At 39.3% G+C, this 14,753-nt stretch overlaps 1 pseudogene; it reads left to right on the top strand.

Moving 5' to 3' along the window:
• The first annotated feature begins 7,283 nt into the window (after positions 1–7,283).
• LOC140242981 (uncharacterized) lies at positions 7,284–11,278 on the top strand (annotated as a pseudogene).
• Positions 11,279–14,753: the final 3,475 nt, after the last annotated feature.

Here is a 14,753-nt window from a genome sequence, read left to right on the forward strand (position 1 = left end):
ATGGGGGGGGGGGGGTAATTTGAAAAAAAAAAATAGTATTTCGATTCTGTCTTTGGCGTTTTTATATACACTTCCGAAGGAGAATTAAATCTTTTCATGCTACAATAGTAATTACCATGCTCAAATCATCGTCAAATAATAACAGCGGTGTGTAAATAGTTGCCTCGTATTTAGAAAGTCACTCTCTCTTGTGAATTACTCGGTAGTGACATGTCGACTGACTGTAGATGTATCTGTTATTAACGTATACGATGTATATAACAATTTTCCTTTCCACTAAGTACCATTCAACTTTTGATCCTCTCAAACATGAATGGTTAGATAAATGACAAGATTAGAGGCCACCAGAAGTAATTATGTGCACAGTAAAAGTGTATGTGCGTTGAAAAAGAATTAAAGAACATTCGTGTGAAAACGCTGACGTGCAAAAAGTGATTCGATACGTTAGTGGGTGTAATTTGCATACAATACAACCTTGATCTTTGATCACTGCCCTATTGTTAATTGACTGGTGAATTCTGACAGGATTCCATTACGCTGAATGTTCTTAATTCTATCCATATAGGCCTACTGAATTGACTTTAACTGAATTGAATTGAATTGAATTGAATTGAATTGAATCGAATCGAATCGAATTGAATTGAATTGAATTGAATTGAATTGAATTGAATTGAATTGAATTGAATTGAATTGAATTGAATCGAATTGAATTGAATTGAATCGAATCGAATTGAATTGAATTGAATTGAATTGAACTGAATTGAAAAGGTGTTTTATTCATCAATATCCATCGCAGCCCGGAGGCTGACTTACAGACATTGTTAACAAAGGACCATGAATACATTCAAAATACACACAAGATACAGCGTAGCAATGAGAAAAAAAAAATGCATAGAGCAAAAAAAAAAAAAAAAAAAAAATCAATCGTACGATGCTGCAATGGGATTTCGACGCAAGCGGGGTCGCGGAAGCCCTATACAATGTACTCAAATTGAAATCACAAAATCATCCTGCACGCCTGTGAGGCTCTATTACTATAATATAATTCACATTAAAAACTAATCACTAACTTCCCCTGAATTTCAGAAGTGGACATTGACACGCACACATACACACATACACATACATACACACACACACACACACGATGAAGGATTCATATGGTGTACTGTGTACTCTCCGTATACTGCGCCTGCGACCGTTTACTACTCTCCCTGACGGAGGCTGCTTTTCAAAACTATTGTTACTACTTTTTATAACGCCCTATTACAGCATTATACATGTATTGCACCTTAGTACGGAAGGCTCTAGCTCTGCATATCGATCCAGGCGTATGAAGATTGTAGATTTTGTAGATAGGCCTATTAGATCGATCACACAGTCTCGTAGTGAGGCTGTCGCGTCACGAAAATTGACGCGCAATGCATTCTGGGAGAGATCTTATTGCCGGGGGATTCAAACTAGTTATTGTTCCATTTTATTCCACGAGTGACAATAAAGGTGACGGTCTTTTTCTTTTTTTTTCATGACAGGGACAAAAGTAATACGTAGGTTCCCAAAATATTGAGCCTTGAACTGATTGATACTAAAAATCGTTGGAACCCATTCTTTAATTAATTCAGTGCATAGATGTGCACAAAATTGTACCAGCGCGGAAAATTGGATGAAATCGACTTATACCCAGTTCCCTTTACCGATGTGTACAGCTGGAGTCAAAACTTAATGGCCTAATTTAAAGCGTTCTATTGTTGTAATTTGGTCTGAAAGTGATTTTGCAATAGCGGAAAATGTAGAATTCCTGTACAGGTTTACAGGTGAACGATTTACCACGTTAAAGGCGTGTAACCAGACTCCCCTCTATCTTCCATATTATGTTAGCTGTATGTATTTTGCAATATACTGAGACTTCCAAGTCCCCCCCCCCCCCCTCCCAATAGCTGTTAGTTCAGAGGATATAATTCCATTCCTCCGGAAATGTCACTGATTCTCATCCCATTACTGTAAGAGTTACAAAATAGGTTCATCACATATGCATCCATAATCACAACGTTCACAGTGCACTCCCGTTGTAACGAACAAGGTTGTTTATTTGTACGGTTATTACGAAATTTCGATACGATACAAATTGTATAACGAAAGAAAACTGCCGGTCCCGAGGACTTCGTTATAACGGGAGTCCACTGAACAGCACTCCATGCACCATTAATAGGAATCATGCGGTGAATGCTTCAAATCATTTCATGTATACCCAGCACAAACTTATGCAATGCAATATAACATAAATAATCACAGGAGACATTATTTTTTCATACAATAAAAGTTTATTTCGTAACTTGGTTTACAGAACTTGATTTTGCACATCAAAAGAAACATATCCAAATGCACTGAACGATATTTGAACCATATACAAATGTAGTTATACTTGTCACAGAAGTTTGTTATACCACCTCCTTGGTTATAATTTTCAAACAAAAGTGCTTTAAAGCGTAATTTCAAACTCGAAACAGGAAGCAAAATCCAAATGCAATGAAATACATTGTATTTTGATACAGTTGTAGCATACAGTTTTACTAAACTATATCACAGGCATATTACGAAATACTTTCTTAAACAGAGAATGTCTTAACACGAAAATTCCCAAGTAATAAAAGGAAGTCAAACCCAACTACAATGAAATAACTTACACATATATACTTATGCTATACACTGTATGTCACATACATTTCAAATATTTTTATTTTTTGAATGAGAATGTTCTACGCGTAATTCAAAAGTAAAAAAGGAAGCAAATGTAATGAAATAGCTCTGAATCATATAGTTTATACTATGTCTTACATTGCATCGTCATGGCAAGATATTTTTCTATGAAGAACATACACAAAAATATTGAGGAATGTGCTAAGTCCCTGAAGTTTAGGTGGGGGTTTTAATCTCATCCAGTACATTAATAGTTCCAGTTCAATTTCACTGTAATTAAACTGCAATATATTTGATTTGGATACCAACCAAATCATGCGGTTTTGCAAATTGTATGAATTAGTGCTTGCACTCACTCAAAATGCATGGCAGGATTGTTAATCACATAAAGCAACCATCCATGCAAAATAATCATATACTCTAAATGAATTTGTCATATCTTTTCTCTCAATGCCATTGCACTTCCTCGATGCCGACATACATAATCATTATCGCCGTTACATAATCTTGTGTATTTGTATTATGTATTATGTTATAGTTAAATCTCAAAGAGCTTAGACATCTAGTAGCTTACTGAAAATGTGTGTTGTGCTCTCACGTATAAAATAACCATCTCTTTCATAAATGTTTTTATTCGGTTTTTATTCTTTATGTGTAATTTTAAACAGTCACTGTTCTAGATTTAAATTGTATAAAACTTCAGGTTTATTCATGAGATAGACATCAACACTTATTACATATAATGATAATGACGATGAAACAGCATTGATATAGCACCATTTATCTGTAGAAACATTCAGAGGCGCCCAGCTGCCACCAAGTGTCACACATCATTCACAAAGTTGCTGGAAAAGATAAGGCTTCATATATTTTAACTATTATAACTTCATCTTGCCTTTCTATTTCATTGTGTTGTATATTATCTTCCCAGTATATTTACACACATTAAATGTCTACTGTGGAGACTTTATAATGCAGCAATTTTGTGAGGGAGGAAGATAGAAGATAAAAGCAAGCATTTGTTTCTTGTGTATCATGCAATATTCTCAAGTTATAGTTAAAAGCATTTAATAATTCTTATATGTTTGTTTTTCTACCAGCTTTAATACAGATTCCTAACTTTAGTAAGGATGGAGTTAACTACTTTGTGTTCAAAATTTTCACCAAAATGATCAATGTAGATATGGATGGCCACAATGATGGTGATAGAAATAATGGTACATTGTAATGCGATAAAAGTGGTGAAATTTGACATGATCGGCACGAATATGCTGATAATTATGGTAGTGACGATAATGTTTATAAATGAATTGTATTTAACTGTGATGATGATAGTGATAACAAAATAATCATGATGTATCAATTATACGAGTAAACATGCCTCACAATGCATTCAGTTCTCTGATGAAGATCTTTAAATCTGCTGCATAACCAAAGCCCAAAGCGGGTGAAAGTATGTTACTGTCAGTGATAGATGTTGATGGTTTTTGATATAAGAATGAAGAAGATTATGCTCACATTGGCAGTGCTGAATATGACGGTACTGATAAAAGTGGTGTCAACAATCATGATGATTGTTACCAAGATGTTTGTAATATCCATTTCAAGCTTAATTGCTTATGATGGTGGTCTCCTGCATTCAATGATCTCTGTTATTTACTGAAAAATACTGTATATTTTACGTTTTTGTGTATGTACACTGCTCAATAGAATCACCTAGTGTATCTATTTGTGTACTGTTATCAATTCATTTCACTGCACTTGCTATTCTTTGTCTTTGTACTTTTGAAATTTGTATTAAATTGTATCTGACTGAATGCAGAAATAAAACAAATCAAATCAAAATCAAATCAAGATGTTTGTAATTGTAATGATCATGATGGATACGATAGTTGTAATAATGATTGCTATGGCAAAGAAGATACTGATGACTATAGATATGATAGTGATGATCCAATGCAAGTATACATTCAGTAGCATTGCAAGACAGCTCACTACTGTCAATTTCAAATTAGATTTTATATTCAATAGTTTACCTATTTATCAGAATGATATGTTATTCATCATAAAATCAGAATCCTATAATTAGTCTAACAAAATTCAATTTATATGCAGTATACTGTATTTATTTAAGTTACTGGATGAAGCATTGAACATTACACGTGTAATTTTCAAGGCTGTCTCTTTCATCTCAAATGCCAATTGACATGAGTTAAATCATTGAGCAATAGGTCACTTTCACAATGCTGGATTTTAAAAATTAAGATCTAATATGTTGTGCACCTTTAACTGAAACTTTGGGATATTGTTGGACACACAAAAAAAAATGTCCTAAAATATGGTTTGATTTCATTGCAAACAACAATTACAGATTTTGTGCATGCACACTATGCTTGGACAAATCTGCAACTTCAAATCCAAATTGAAATTTGATGATGTAATCTCTGTTATGTGAGGAATACCTTCCCCACTCCCCCTCCTAAAAATATATACAGTAAATTTCGAATTTGTCATAACTGAAAAATTTGATTCAACCTCATGCTCAGAAATGCTTGCAAAACCAAACTGATCAGCAACGGGCATAAGACAACATCTCAAAGTTTGCAATATTGCACAAAAGTGGAAGAAATAAAGCTAGGTATAAGTGAGCTATAACTCAATGAATAAAGTCATGTGAATTTAGAGATTAAACATTAAAGTGGTCTAATTTTACAATGGTACTTTAAATCAATTTTCTTGCACTTTCACTCATAATGTATACTTATATGTGAAGCTATCATCCCATTATGTTTGTTCATTGTGATTTTTTTAGACATTTTGGAAAGACTCTCATTCTTTTCAAAACCAGTCTAAATTCTGGAACTCTGTATTCAGTATAATCAATAACACATACTTGTTCAAATGTAAGTGATTTGTATGAAAATCGGACAGAGTTTTCTTTATTTCGTAGAGCCGTAGGTCACCATTGCTCAGCATTGTTTAGCACAGAAGTCATCATCAGCATGAAAGTCAAGACATCCCAGACGATGAAAGTAAGGAAAGTTTCTCAACTCTTACTCAAGAACAGTGGAAAAGCATGAAATCTTTTGGATGCAAACTCAACCTTCATGGAAAACGGTCAGTTATAATATGCCAAGAAGTTCCAAGAAGTGAACAAAATAAGTGTTCTGGTCTTTACATACAACCACACAAAGTGAACCGGAAGCTGAAAGCGCAAACCACCATTTGCAAAAGCAATTTGCACTTGCAAATTCAAAACATGCTGTAGATACCACTTTGTCATTGCAAAGAGACTTAGTGTACTGCATGCCTATCAAAAGATCAAGGTACCTGTTTACAGATTTGGAACAGTGAACCATGATGGATACGAAGGAAATGAGAGGCTTCTGAAAGGTGAAAAATGGATTACTGTGGTTTCAGAGCTAGGAAAGGAAGGTGTCATGAAATGGTATTACCAGACAGTAGCCTCGTTGTCAGAGCAGGAAAAGCAGGCAGGCGACCTCACTGCATGTACGACGCTTGATGTCTTACACATGAAACTGGCTAAAAGGAGAATTTTGACAAATTAATTTAAGATTTTTTTTTTTTTTTTCAAGAGGTGGAACTTTTACAAATGGTGCACAAAGACATCCACACAAATGGAATCTATTCATTCAAGGTACACCTGATGATTGACCAGCAAATTCAACTCTACCATGAACAGGCAAAGAAAGAAAGACCAGTGCTGTATTTTGATGCCACTGGTCAATTGTCTAGAAAATTCCTTGTGAAAGGAAAGCAGTCCTTTACTACGCACTTGTAATGACAAATCCTATGAGTACGTGGTATTCAAACATTTTCTTTTGAGATATTCGTCAACTTGATTTTGAAAGGTAAAATACTCCAGTCCCGATTCCCAAGGAGAGAAGAGGCTTTCTTTTCTTGGGCTATGATCCAAGCCGTTCTCCATGCATTTAACAGCGAGGAGACAAAGTCATGCCTCAACCAGACATGATATTGAGGGTTTGATATATCCTCATGTCTGCACCACTCACATGCTGACAGATGTAGGCAGAAGATTAAAGGAAGTAACGAAGGACAAGGGAGTAAGAGAGTTTTGTCTCCATGCCTTTGCCCTGCTCCAAAGTGAGTATAAGTCTGAAAGACGGCAGAGTCATTCGGCCATCTTTGTCGGGCAACAGGGAGTCAGTTCACTTCACCTGAAGTACAGGATTTTCTGCAATATCTGAAGAGTATAGAATGAAGCAGAATGATTGTTGATGAGGAATTTGTGCAAAAGAATCGGGCAGAAACATCACTCTTTTAAGTGATAGAATAAATTCAGTGTATATGACCAAGGTGCACAGGATTGTGACAGAGAGGGGCATGATGACTGGTATGAGAGAGAAGGGAGCCCTACCAGATGGTACCGTACCACGCCCCCATTGCCAGCACTGCAGCCACAGCAGGCACAGCAAACCAGCAGGCCCTCCACCTTCATTAAGATACCTAGCACCTACAATATGTACACCCTGCCCATTCCCAAGGCCCCATTGCCATCCCCTTGAGTGCTTAAGGGTGTGCACATCATCAAGGAAATGGAAAGGATGCCAGTCTACCAGGAGTTCATCTTGAGTGTGACTGCAGACGTCTGTTGCATTGACGTGACCAAGCAGGTATCTAGTTAATCCTCAATGTACCCTTCTTAGAATTGCAGGAGTTACAGACAAGATAAATTCTACGGCAGAGAAGGAAAATGACAAGCTAGACAATGATAAGGACATCAAAGAAGAGTCTGAGCAAGACATAGAATGCATCAATCCCCTTGATGAAATCAGCATGAACTATTGCTAGATCAGAAAATCTCAAATAGTGACAGAACAAGTGAACCCAGTCCAAGTACATGAGGATTTGTTCAACAGAGTCCTCACGAAATATCGCAGCACAGAAGATGCAGTTCGGCTGAATGAGATATGCCCAGGCTGCAACTATCACAGAGATTACTTAAAGGGGATGGCAGGTAACTACAAGGAAAAGTAGAAATTACGCGGTGCGTAACATATGTCCCCGCCGGAAGTAGCATTTTGTAACAAAATGTGCAATGTAGGTAAAAAATCAAGGTCAAAGGTCAAAGAAGTCAAAGGTCAAAATTCTGTGTAGAAGTTTTGAAGCCCTCACCTAGTGCCATCACATAAAGCAAATGGAATCGAAATTGGGTTAGAAATGGCGAAGGAGTAGCATTTTGTAGCCAATGTACAATATAGGTCAAAAATCAAGGTCAAAGGTCAAAGAAGACAAAGGTCAAAATTCTGCGTAGAAGTTTTGAAGCCCTCACCTAGTGCTATCACATAAAGCAAACGGAATCGAAATCGGGTTAGAAATGGCGAAGGAGTAGCATTCTGTAGCAAAATGCACAATATAGGTCAAAAATCAAGGTCAAAGGTCAAAGAAGTCAAAGGTCAAAATTCTGTGTAGAAGTTTTGAAGCCCTCAACTACTGCCATCATATAAAGCAAACGGAATTGAAATCGGGTTAAAAATGGCGAAGGAGTAGCATTTCGTAGCAAAATGTACAATATAGGTCAAAAATCAAGGTCAAAGGTCAAAGAAGTCAAAGGTCAAAATTCTGCGTAGAAGTTTTGAAGCCCTCACCTAGTGCCATCACATAAAGCAAACGGAATCGAAATCGGGTTAGAAATGGCGAAGGAGTAGCATTTTGTAGCAAAATGTACAATATAGGTCAAAAAATCAAGGTCAAAGGTCAAAGAAGTCAAAGGTCAAAATTCTGTGTAGAAGTTTTGAAGCCCTCACCTAGTGCCATCACATAAAGCAAACGGAATCGAAATCGGGTTAGAAATGGCGAAGGAGTAGCATTTTGTAGCAAAATGTACAATATAGGTCAAAGGTCAAGGTCAAAGGTCACGACTGAAATTCTGTGTAGAAGTTTCAAAGCTCCCATGTAGTGCTATCATATAAAGCAAACAGAATCAAAATTGGCTCATAAATGACAGAGAAGTAGCAAATTGAAGATTTTGATCACACACGGACGCACACACGGACGGACGGACGGACGGACGGACACACGGACACACACACGTACGGAGCCCGTTTCATAGTCCCCTGCTCGAACTCGTTCGGCGGGGACAATAACTATAACTATAACTAACTGATTAGTGGGAATCAGTGGGAATGCTGGGGGATGATTGTTCCAATCTTTGTGGGATTTATTTAAGAGTACATTATATCTATTGTTGTGTGAAAATTATGTGCTTCAGAATGGTCCCATATTCAAGTAATGTGCAGTTTGATGTTTCCAGGTTAGCATGTCTGTACAGTGACAGGGCCTTGAACTGCACATTACTTGAATATGAGACCATTTTGAAGCAAATAATTTTCACACAACAATAGATATGAAATGTACTCTTAAATGAATCCCACAAGGATTGGAACAATCATCCCCCAGCATTCCCACTGATCAGTTACTAGCCATCCCCTTTAACATACTCATGGAGATCCTCAAAAATTGACCTGCAGTCAGCTGCTTGTCCTCCCCAACAAAGATACCACAGAAGGTCAAGGGCCAATACCAGTGAATAGTTGATCGAATTCAGGATGGCAAAGTCCTGGCCGACGTAAAAATTCCTCTACACAACATCAACATCAAATCGATCGCTAATTTCCTGAACGAGGAAAACAAGAGGGCTAACTATCTGTTAATGGTGGTACCCCAAGCACCAAGCCATCAGCGCGTAGTGTCAACCAAAGTGATTCCAGATGCTCCTACCCTTCTGACATTACTGACCCCCCCCCCCCCCAACAGGGCACACGTGGAATATCCATTCATACCGCTGGAAACCCGTGACGTGCATGGGCAAAAGCAAAAAGTGAATTTTGACATGCTGCAAGCTGCACCTGCCCTACCCACATTGCTACCCCATTCCTTTGTAAAGAAATATGAGTCCAAATGGGGACACACGTTATTCGGCAGAGTTCACGGTCCAGAGTCCTCACAAAATAGCGCAGCACAAAAACAAGGTTTGGCTGGATGAGATATGCTCAGGCTTGAGCCATCACGGAGGAGTCAAAGTTACTTTACAAACTTTTAAAGATCCTCAAAAATCAACCTGCAGTCAGCTGCTTGTCCTCCCCAACAAAGATAGCACACAAGGTCAAGGGCCAATACCAGCGAAAAATCGATCAAGTTTAGGATGACAGAGTAATGGCCGATGTACAAATTCCTCTCCCTAACATCAACATCAAATCGATCACAAATTTCCTGAACAAGGAAAACAAGAGGGCTAACTATCTGTCCATGGTGGTACCCAAGGCACCAAGCCACCGGGGGGTAGTTTCCACCAAGGTGATTCCAGATGCTCCTACCCTTCCGACATCACTGACTCCCTCCCAATAGGGCACAGGTGAAATATCCATCCATACTGCTGGAAACCTGTGATGTGCGTGGGCAAAAGCAAAAAGTGAATTTTAACCCGCTGCAAGCTGCACCTGCCCTACCCACATTGCTACCCCATTCCTTTGTAAAGAAATATGAGTCCAAATGGGGCCACACGTTATTTGGCAGAGTTCATGGTCCAGAGTCCTCACAAAATAGCGCAGCACAAAAACAAGGTTTAGCTGGATGAGATATGCTCAGGCTTGAGCCATCATGGAGGAGTCAAAGTTACTTTACAAACTTGTAAAGATCCTCAAAAATTAACCTGCAGTCAGCTGCTTGTCTGCCCCAACAAAGATAGCACACAATGTCAAGGGCCAATACCAGCGAAAAGTCGATCGAGTTCAGGATGACAGAGTAATAGCAGATGTACAAATTCCTCAACCAAACATCAACATTAAATCAATCACAAATTTCCTGAACAAGGAAAACAAGAGGGCTAACTATCTGTTCACAGTAGTACCCCAGGCACCAAGCCATCAGCGTGTAGTGTCCACCAAGGTGATTCCCGATGCTCCTACCCTTCTGACAATACTGACCCCTCCCCCCCCCCCCCCAACAGGGCACAGGTGGAATATCCATCCATACCGCTGGAAACCCGTGACGTGCATGGGCAAAAGCAAAAAGTGAATTTTGACATGCTGCAAGCTGCACCTGCCCTACCCACATTGCTACCCCATTCCTTTGTAAAGAAATATGAGTCCAAATGGGGACACACGTTATTCGGCAGAGTTCACGGTCCAGAGTCCTCACAAAATAGCGCAGCACAGAAACAAGGTTTGGCTGGATGAGATATGCTCAGGCTTGAGCCACCATGGAGGAGCCAAGATTACTTTACAAACTTGTAAAGATCCTCAAAAATCAACCTGCAGTCAGCTGCTTGTCCTCCCCAACAAAGGTAGCACACAAGATCAAGGGCCAATACCAGCGAAAAATCGATCAAGTTCAGGATGACAGAGTAATGGCCGATGTACAAATTCCTCTCCCTAACATCAACATCAAATCGATCACAAATTTCCTGAACAAGGAAAACAAGAGGGCTAACTATCTGTCCACGGTGGTACCCAAGGCACCAAGCCACCGGGGAGTAGTGTCCACCAAGGTGATTCCAGATGCTCCTACCCTTCCGACATCGCTGACTCCCTCCCAATAGGGCACAGGTGAAATATCCATCCATACCATGTGCACTGGAAACCTGTGATAAGCGTGGGCAAAAACGAAAGTTTAATTTTGACTCACCACAAGCTGCACCAGCCCCGCCCACTGGCCCCCTGTGAAGATGCCTCAATTACCCCAATTACTCGAGGCTTCCTATTCTGATGGTAGTACTGTCTCGGCCCAGTGTGGCTTCAGTGTCATGTGTCTCTTCAAGTCATGTGCCATTTACAGTGATGTAACCTCCATCTTTATCTCCTCCGCCCAAGTCTGGCAAGCCTTAACAATCAAAGAAATCATGTTCTTTGGGATAGTGGCATATTTAATTGGGGTGGGCAGAGGAAGTGCTGCAGGCTGTCAAAGGAGAAGCTGGGGGATAACACCAACAGAATATTTACTTTATGTAACAGAACATACCAGTCGCTAACACCAGGTGGACTCTGTGTGGTTACTCCTGTCCTCTGCAGAGGCAGCAGCAAAATGGAAAGTAGAGTATCTGTGGCAAGGAACATTGTTTCTGAATTTCAGGCAATATGCGGTATAGACCATGAAATGGCTGGTGGAGAAATATATTGGTTACATAAACTGGCTGATGGGACAAAACTGGCAGCACGATGAGAGTTACAATCCTGCCAAGTGGGCCAAAGAGAGCCTGCTACAGTATGTATCCCAGTTTCCAACAGTCATGCACCACCTCAATGCCATCCATGAGGTAAGTTATGTGAAGATTCAGAGAAACTTCCAATAGGTGGTATTGATTTCATCAATGTCTGTCTCTTATCGTGATAATTTTTAAATCGTTCAAAAAATAGTTCATCAAACTTTCCAGGAACATAGAAGCATGCAATCTCTGTTCGCCATTCCCAGACAAGTACTCAACCAAGGACTTATAAGATTCTCAAACAGACCAATAAGAATGCCGAATGCACCTCCAACTCTTCTCCAGCAGACCAATGAACATGCTTCGCTGGAGAAAGCTGGAGCTCCAACAGACGAATCACAGTGCCCGATTTCTCTGGCTTCATGTATATTCATGAGATATTCAAGAGACAGGTCGAAAACCATGTTCGACTGGTTCAAGAAACAGCGGAAAGTGCACTGAAATCTTAATTTTTTCCGGGAAATTATCTTTTTTACTCACAGCAAAGTGACTGTAATGGAGCAGTGCTTCGTCCTTCATCCGTTTACATCAGGTATGTTAATATAAATTACACAAAAAGTGATATTTTAACGGGTTTTCGACTCGAAATTTTATAACACTGTCCCACCTATTCACTTTGATGGTGGAAATGTAGACAAAAAATTAGAAAATTGTAATTAAATGTAGACAAAAAAATTAGAAAATTGTAATTTTTCCAACATTATCCATCTTAACCAGTGTTGTATTACAAAATATAAGTTTTGATAATATCAAAAAAAATATTTTTAAATTACTTTTAACAGTTAAATATTTAATTGTTAATTTTTTTTTTTTTGATAGAGCTCGAGTCGATGTTTTCTTTTTTAAATTGCAGGAGGGAGTTCAAGTGCCCCATGTGTGGGAAATTGTGCTCCAACAAGTCCAACCTGACTCGGCACCAACTCACACATAAGCCAAAGAAATTTAAATGTGGTGTGTGCAGCAATGAATTTGCATTGCAACAGAATTACGCCAGCCACCTCAAGACTCACCACTACCCCAACATCCCCATCTACACCAGGAGAGATGGACAGAAAGAGGCCAAGCTGAAGTGGTCAGATGATGCCCGGGAGTACGAGCTTGCCAACAAGAACAACAGAGGGATCCATGTGACAGCTGAGATGCGGGACCAGGAGTCGGCCGAGAGGTTAGCAAAGGCCAGCGGGCACGACCTATGGAGGGGCAACCTCTCTGTGTGATCGCAACAATGAGAAGGACCTCCCAAGGGCCATTCGCCCATTCCCTGAGGTCTACCTATCAGAGGTCCAACAGCCTGCTCAACGAACTAATCAAATCGCTCTGTTGAGGAAAGGCTCTGCTCAACAGACCAATGAATTTGCTCTGTTGAGCAGTACCGTGCTTGTGTTGAGGAGTCAGATGTGCTCAACCGACGAATCAGCGGTCTCTGTCGAGAAAGGCTCATCAAATATTCATGACGTCACCCTTCCCATTCAGAAAAGTTCGCTGAGAACATTTTGATAAAAGGAGTTACAAAACTGTCTCTTTTTCACGATTTAAGGTGTTTTGGGGAATTTTATATCATTGAGCAGGATCGTAAAGTGATAGTGCATATAATCTGAGTGCGAAATTGGTGAGTAGATCGTGAATTTTGGTAATTTTCTTACTTTTCTCAATGCACGTGAAAGTGTTCTTTGATTGTGAGTGCTGAGCGTATCAAAAGTGATTGAGTACCCCGACGGTTCCCCGTTAGAACTTGCTGAGCTTCCGCTCGCTCCTCCACGTCCAGTGTAGAATTGTAATGCTTCTAACGTTAATACTACTACTAGTCTAGTACTGTTATGCATAATAGATAACAACATGGGCATTCGCCTGAAATAACCCACCCTGCATTCACTTTTGTACATGGAATTTATTGCGTGTATTGCGGATGAGGGGTCAAATCATCCATTGTCATTGACTTAAGTCTTAACAACATGGCATCCCAACATGGGCCATGGGCATGGGCATGGCCTTGTGCGTGTGTGTGTGTGTGTAACGTTATACACTCGATGACTGGTAGCTTATTTCATGAGAAGGCCACAACATGTCATGATGCTGTCTGTTACTATTTACATGAACTAAATCTTGGTTGTGTGTTGTTTTTTTTTTAAACAGGTCAGGATGGAGGCCAGCTTCGAGTGCGCTGTTTGCCAGCAGAAATTCAACGTCAGATCAAATCTGACGAGGCACTTGAAGACTCAATAACAAGGAGAAGGACTTCAAATGCCCATCCTGCCCTAAAATATTTACCCTGAAACAAAAGTCTTTAAGGTTCGTTGGACACATAACGAACACCTTGTCTTCCAAGGTAATTTTCTTTTTCCCTAGGACCTTGCTTTGAACCAAAGATAGATTTACGATTGATCATGACTCCCATTTGTTGGTATAGCTGATATAATGTGTTTAGGTTTGTTCGGGGGCCCTGTGAAGTCTGAACAATTCAAAAATATTTCAAATATATTATTTTGAAATTAAAGGAGATTCAATCTTTTAGAGCAAACCTTTACTGGATGACATACCTTCACAATCATGATCAAATACTAGAATTTCCTTGAATGTTTTATAAAGGTTTTCAGATTTACCAAAACTATCTTTGTGCTTTAAATGGTTGTTTTATTCCAGTGAGTTAGTATTCATTTTTTCTAGATGTATCCATTCATTCACTTTTAATTGCTTGCCAACAGGTAAACTATGACTGCTCACAATTTAATAGTACCATATCTGCAAACCGTTCAACAACCCAAGCAACTTCCAGTTGGTCAGCACTCCCAGAAACCTCCACACTGGTCCCTCC

This window comes from Diadema setosum, chromosome 19 (assembly GCF_964275005.1).
Source record: "Diadema setosum chromosome 19, eeDiaSeto1, whole genome shotgun sequence".
In the NCBI taxonomy this organism is placed as follows: domain Eukaryota; kingdom Metazoa; phylum Echinodermata; class Echinoidea; order Diadematoida; family Diadematidae; genus Diadema; species Diadema setosum.